Source organism: Patiria miniata, unplaced genomic scaffold (genome assembly GCF_015706575.1).
Source record: "Patiria miniata isolate m_02_andy unplaced genomic scaffold, ASM1570657v1 HiC_scaffold_30, whole genome shotgun sequence".
Taxonomy (NCBI): domain Eukaryota; kingdom Metazoa; phylum Echinodermata; class Asteroidea; order Valvatida; family Asterinidae; genus Patiria; species Patiria miniata.
The window spans coordinates 10207730-10213766 of record NW_024037070.1 but is presented as its reverse complement, the minus strand read 5'-3'; positions in this window follow the sequence as shown (position 1 = coordinate 10213766).

Below are 6037 nucleotides of genomic sequence, written 5' to 3'. Positions count from 1 at the left end.
TTTTTGAGCTGCACAGAAAAATGATGATCAACATGTCATCTTTCATTTTCTTTTAAAGTTTCGGTGGGTTTACCATTGATTTTTCGAGAAATTCGCACCCAAAGAAGACGCGACCCCTATTTTCCCCAAAGCGAAAAAGAAGCGTGCTATGCATCTGAAAAACGATCCCTCTACAACATGTCAAATAGCGCCACCTTCGAGCCCAATTGCATCCAAAATGCTCAGAATAGGAAGCCCCAAGTCCGGGCCAGAGCTCATTGCCATATCTTTTCAATTCCTGGCTCTCAGAACTCTCTAATAATTTACGTAAATAATATTATTTTCAAGCAAACTTGAATTCTAGATTGGTCGATTCATGGCAACAAGCCGTGTTACATAATCTATATTTTGAGGGTATAACTTTTATTCATGAGCTCGGCGGATGGGTTTAGGCCTATTTAAAGGTGTGCTCCCATAAGGCATCACCGACCCAAAGAATTCCCCCAAAGTAATTTTTGCGGCGTTTGCCCAACACTTTTGATGAAAAAAGTGTAAATACATTGGCGTACGCGTATAACATACGTAATAATCCATATGAACACAAGTCCATGCGCTCATCAGTTTCGACACGGCGGGGTATATTTTTTTGTTCATTTCAAGGTTTCAAATGGGGGGGGGGCATCAGACATCCTCCCCCCCCCCCCCCCCCCCCCCCCCCGCCCTCCATAGTTACGCTACTGAGATTAACGGAGCTGGAGCGCAACTTGTAGGGCCTACGGTTGCTGGCATGTATCGGTGCTGGTACCGATGGGCGGTGCCGATGCCGTAGGCTCGATCTGGCTTGGCTACCATCGGCACTTGCAGCTAGTTCGGAGATGACGCTGATGGAGATCTGTCGCTGGGCGGAGTTACTGAAGACCTGAATTGGAGCCAACACTGGGTTTTGGGCATAACGCACCTCCACCCGAACCGCCACTATCAGCCCATAACAGCGAAGGCGGTCAGTCGTGCATGGGTTTGGGGCATAACGCACCAGGCTCCACCCAGACCGCTAGCTCCTTCCTTTTCTTCAATCGCTCCAGTTGCCAAAGGTAGAATATATATGCTGAATACTCATCTTGGGTCCTCGAGATGGTGGCTGGAGCCCTTGAAAAACGAAGGCGGGCAGGTTTCGTTTGGCATAATAGGAGACACAGTAATAACAACCGTGTCACCCGTGTGGTTGCGAAGACCCAAGCGTCCCTGTTGTTGAACAAAGTTAATCCGGCCGATTACGTGCTTGGACGCTATAACAGAGCAGTAAAATTTATGCACCCCCCAAATTGGCCTTTTGAACGTTGTGTTTCTCTATTATGCTCAGTATGATTGAAATGTAAAATTATAAATGAAGAAGCCATTCTAAACTTCATGTCAGTGAAAAATAAATCGCCGTCATCGATGCCGAAACTTCAATTCTGGTTACTGGTAAAGTTGACCTTAAAGTCGAGAAGAAATCGTTTGAAAACGTTCCAAAATCATGTATTTATCTCAATTTCTAGGAATCCCCTCAAGTTGTTGTTTCACGAGTAGTTGAACACTTATATCATCTAAGTTTGTTCCGAATTCCAGCTTAATAATTATGTTGTTGCAAACGCTTGTGTTACACCTTGAACTATCCCCAAGGTAAATTTAGACAAGGATTTTTTTGCCTACCAAATTATCTCACGTGCATGGTTTTCAGGTTGGCTGATTTTTGGGGCAACAATGACGAAGCGCATATATTGGCATATTCATTAGCGTCACTCGGTGTGACTTCGCGTTGGTCTCTGTATCGACCAATAGAAGCCGGAAAAAAGGGTGATAATTATTTAATAATAATTCGTGAAGGAGGCTATTCTGCAAATTTGTAATGAACACCATAATGGATAGGAACCTTATTAATGTTCGTATTCGTAAGGCTTAAAAAGATTGACTGATATTGCAAACACGCGTGTTACAACTTTTAAAATGCACGTAGCCAGGCCTATTATTCAAATTCCAACGAAAAGTACTGAACATACATATCAAAACGATTTTTAGGACACAGTTGGATCATTATAAAGGAAACAAACCCTGAGAGTTGCATGAAGATACGGCCTCCAAAGGGAGAAAATAATTTTCAAAGATTTCGCCCGCCAACGTGTACATGTCCGCATGTGTGCATGTTTTTTTTTCTTCATTCAAAATAAAGTATTACATATATACGTAACCTTTAGAAATCGGCCTTCGCAACCACACGGCTGAGTAACACTGCCAACGAAAATTGTATCGATTGTAAATTGTATATTGATCATTCACGTGGCCATTCTTCAACTTTGAAAACAATCCATTAGCTACAAAGGACGGTCAGATTGCAATACAATTACAAATGAGGAACACAATTAATATTACGCCTGAATTCCGGATAAATTCGCTAAGTAGATTGCCTCTTGTGACACAGCCTGATCCATCGGTTGAAGCCCTCATTAATCTGCAAACATGTTCTCAATACTAGTTTCCGCTCGAGCCTCAATTTTCTATACATGTAGGCAAATAGTAATATGGGTTTTCCCGGCCAATTTCACCAAGTTTTTATTTAATTTAACATCGATTGAAATTGAAAGATCACCTGACGCAGACATTACAGACACACTCTCGGAAAAAATGGTCCGGATAACATTGTTAACTTATTTCTTATGATGGGACTGCGGTTTGGCCGAAGTCAATTGAGCGTGATCGGCTGACTGATAAGGTTTACGTACAAAACCCCGAGCCAACGAGGTTTTTGTATAGAAAGCTGCTGGACCACATTTTGCGAGAGTGTGTCCGTAATGCTTGAAGCCTGCCGGTAATGCTGAGCCTGCATACTGCCAAAGTTACCAGTGGCATGCCTACATTTTCTCCTGCAAATAGGACCCATTTTTGGACCCTAATTTTATCAAATCTGCTCTTAGATAATAGCCCAAAAGCTAGGGAGATGATCCTCGGCTATATTCGCACGATTCCACCGATTTTTAAACTAGACGGTCTCGTTTTTTACAAAAAATTGTGGGGGCACTTTTTATGCAAATTAACGACTCGGACGCGTAGAAATTTTTGAAACCCTAATCAAAATTATTGCGCCCGCTGTCGGTCTTACTGCGCCATTCTGATATATCTTCTGTCTGGCACCCCCCCCCCCCCCCAGCTAGCCACTCCCCCCCCCCCCCCCCCACCACAGCCAAAAAATAATAGTAATTAAATACTGTTAAAAATGTGCTCGTTTATTCAGAAATTCATGAAGCATATTCAAACTGATTGGATTTTTCCAAAGTGTCTTTCCCATTTGCAAAAGTTCGTTTTAAAAGCCCATCAACCATTACAGACACACTCTCGGAAAAAATGGTCCGGATAACATTGTTAACTTATTTCTTATGATGGGACTGCGGTTTGGCCGAAGTCAATTGAGCAGAGTTGTAATGACTCCAGTCAATGACTCGACTCGAGTCCGACTCGAGTCTCAATTTTTGGTGACTCGACTTGACTCGAGTCCCTAAGGGCAAATGACTCGACTCGACTCGAGTCACTGCGAGCAAATGACTCGACTCGACTCGAGTCACTGCGAGCAAATGACTCGACTCGACTCGAGTCCCTTATCAGAATGACTCGACTCGACTCGAGGAAGGCTAATGAGACTCGAGTCCCAAAAATAAAAGCAAAACTTTGCGAAAAAAATATTTGCAATGACTTACGCCGGTGCCGGTTTTTGTTCACGTCACGTTAGAATGTTCGCGAATAATGTATACATACACATACGAGGTTTGATCAGTGTCCCCATTAGTTGAATGGCGATCAGCTGGCACCCCCTTTTTTATTAAGAGGCAAATGTGGTGTCTACACATGTAGTAGCCCGAATGTAAAATTTAAAAAGCCAAAAAATGACTTTCTCTCATGTGTTTATTCATTGTATAGTGCTCAAATATTTGTGACTCGAATTGACTCGAGCTAAATATTTGACTCGACTCGACTCGACTCGACTCGACCATACACTGTGACTCGACTCGACTCGACTCGACCGTCTTGACCTAATGACTCGACTCGACTCGACTCGACTCGAGTCACAAAAAGCAGTGACTCGTTACAACTCTGCAATTGAGCGTGATCGGCTGACTGATAAGGTTTACGTACAAAACCCCGAGCCAACGAGGTTTTTGTATAGAAAGCTGCTGGACCACATTTTGCGAGAGTGTATCCGTAATGGATCGTCATTCGACAATCAAAAAGAATCATTCGATTTCACTATCCAAGCATTCATTCGTCTTTTAGCTTCACTCACTCCTTTAAAAGATGCATCAAATTAACAAATATCGCGTTGTTCATTCAATGTCGTCTGAACCAGTAGTAAGGGGTTGAATGGGCATTCTTTTTCATTAGGCCTAATGTGCAAAAATATTTCACATTTTGTCAATCATGGTTTAAAACTTCCTACGTATACAATTCTGAATTATCACGGCGTAAATCATATCTAGAGTCTTCAAACTCTTTCTAATTAAAGGGGCCGTACAAAATTATTAATTGTTCTCAGGAATACATTTGTGCCACTTTCTACTAACTCTGAAATGTATGAAAACTACACATTTGACATTTTGTTTTTGGTTAATCTTATTGCAAAGTGCACTTCTTGAGACATTTAACAGTGTCCATGCTTTTCCGGACTACTGAGCGCGCTGTTTACTGCTGTCATTCAGGAAGACACTGCTAATTTCAGGGGTTTTCTTTCAAATTATTCACCCAAAATTTGCTTGATGAAAACGTTTATGGGAAAGGGTTGTTTCGGCTAACTGCCTGACACAGCAAATAATCACTAAAGAAAAGAAATTTATGACTCCAAAATATCCAAAATTCTAGCAACTCTTTTGTGCTGAAAAAGCCATGTAACATTAAATTGCCCGGAATAACAATACAAGTTTTGCTCAAGATTGTATGGAGCTTGGCATTAGTATACAAACGGAGAAGGCAGCCAAAAAAACCCTTTAAAATGGAAAAATAAAACTTGAAACAAGGAGTAAAATAATTATATTATGAAGGTTTGCATTCTAAATAAATTACCCAAAAGTATAGTGGCAATGAAGGGACATAACAAGTGATTTGCTTTGCAACGTCGTGAATGTATTCAAGACTAGTTAAGTCGTGAATATTTTCGCAACGTCGTGAATCTTTTTGCGACGTCGTGAATTTACATTGTATTCACGACCGGTCGCAAAAATTTCCTGCGACGTCGTGAATATTTTTTTGTGACGTCCGGAATATTTTTGCGACTTGTATAGTCGCGAATTTTGCAGGGAATATTTTTTCAGTAGCTTGGGCTGTATTGAAACCGGCGATAGAGGGCTCTTTTTCCGCTGATAAGCGCAGCACTTCAGTTGATGGAGGATTAAGAATCCCGGGACATACCGTTATTTCGTTTTACCGTTTTGCATTTCCTCAAAACAAAAACAGTAAACAAACCATTGACCGTTTTGTCGTTTTACAGTTTTGTAAACCGGTCAAACGGTATTAAGATAAATACGGTTTCTCTGTTTTATAAGTTTAATAAATTTCATTACAGCATAACGATCAATGATTTTTGTTTTACAGTTTTACACAAATAACTTTGAAAAACAGCAAAACGGTCAGTATTGAATACAGACTGTTTTTTTATTTCAGTGTCATAGTGAACAGTCCGTGGTGCATTTTGTGGTGCTGGGCAAGGGGGATGGAGGGGGACCATGCTTTACATGAAAAAGTGTTACCTCGGCATAATGCGTGGTGTGATGATTCCTGGCGTGACCCTGACCCCCTTCTCACGCGATTCAGATGGTGGGGCTTAAGAGTTGCAAGCAAAAATGGCGCTGGAAAACCTCAAGGGAGGACATTACTTTTTACAATGGATACTACAGGATGGTAATACGTTTGAAGAAGTTGCAGATATTTGAAGGAAATTGGAGTTCGGCGCGGCTCTTCAATAGCCAGTTCGAAAACTATGTCGTGAGAACGAAAATGTGAGGAGGGTAATTTGGGTCCCAGGTAATGACTCGATCCC